Source organism: Alligator sinensis, unplaced genomic scaffold (genome assembly GCF_000455745.1).
Source record: "Alligator sinensis unplaced genomic scaffold, ASM45574v1 scaffold137_1, whole genome shotgun sequence".
Taxonomy (NCBI): domain Eukaryota; kingdom Metazoa; phylum Chordata; order Crocodylia; family Alligatoridae; genus Alligator; species Alligator sinensis.
The window spans coordinates 136,599-137,158 of NW_005842545.1; the positions used below are offsets into that span (position 1 = coordinate 136,599).

Genomic DNA, 560 nt, shown 5'->3' on the forward strand with positions numbered 1-560 from the left:
ACACCCCTGTAGTTCCCTCTCAAACCTTTAGCAAATCCCTCTGGACCCCACAGACCCCCAAAACCCTTAGCAGCCCCTCAAATCCCATACCCCTGAAGAACCCAACAAACCCTCTAGACCCTTAGCAGCCCCCACTGGACCCCATAGCTCATCCTGCACCCCACAGCCACCTCACAAACCCTTAGAGGCTCCCCTGCACCTGAAAGCCACCCCATAACCCCCACCTGCACCCCATAGCCCCCTCAAACCCTTAGCAGACACTCCCCCACACCCAGCCCCCTATCAGCCCCCAGTCCCCATAAGACTCCTCCTCCACGCGAGAAACCCCCGTCCCTGATCTCCTCCCCCACCCCATGACCTTCTCTTTCCTACCCCGCCACGCTGACCGGGCGTCCTCGCTCTACCGGGCCTGCGTTGCAAACATGGAAGTACAGCGGGGCAACGGGCGGAAATAGAAGAGGGGGCGGGGACAGAACATTCAGGTGGGGGAAGAAGGGGCGGGGCTTAGGGGCGCTACGGCCTGTAACAATTGTTCCCGCCTTTTCCCTAAGCGGGGCGTG

The 560-nt window shown here is 60.9% G+C and overlaps 1 protein-coding gene across 1 annotated transcript in view; it reads right to left on the minus strand.

Annotated features, from left to right (window-relative positions):
• Positions 1 to 477, minus strand: part of ABT1 (activator of basal transcription 1) — a 4,682-nt gene extending 4,205 nt beyond the window's left edge. The window contains exon 1 of the mRNA XM_006031981.3: positions 373 to 477. The gene's annotated coding sequence lies outside the window, so the exon portion shown is untranslated. The remainder of the gene's footprint in view (positions 1 to 372) is intronic.
• Between the last annotated feature and the right edge of the window lie 83 nt (positions 478 to 560).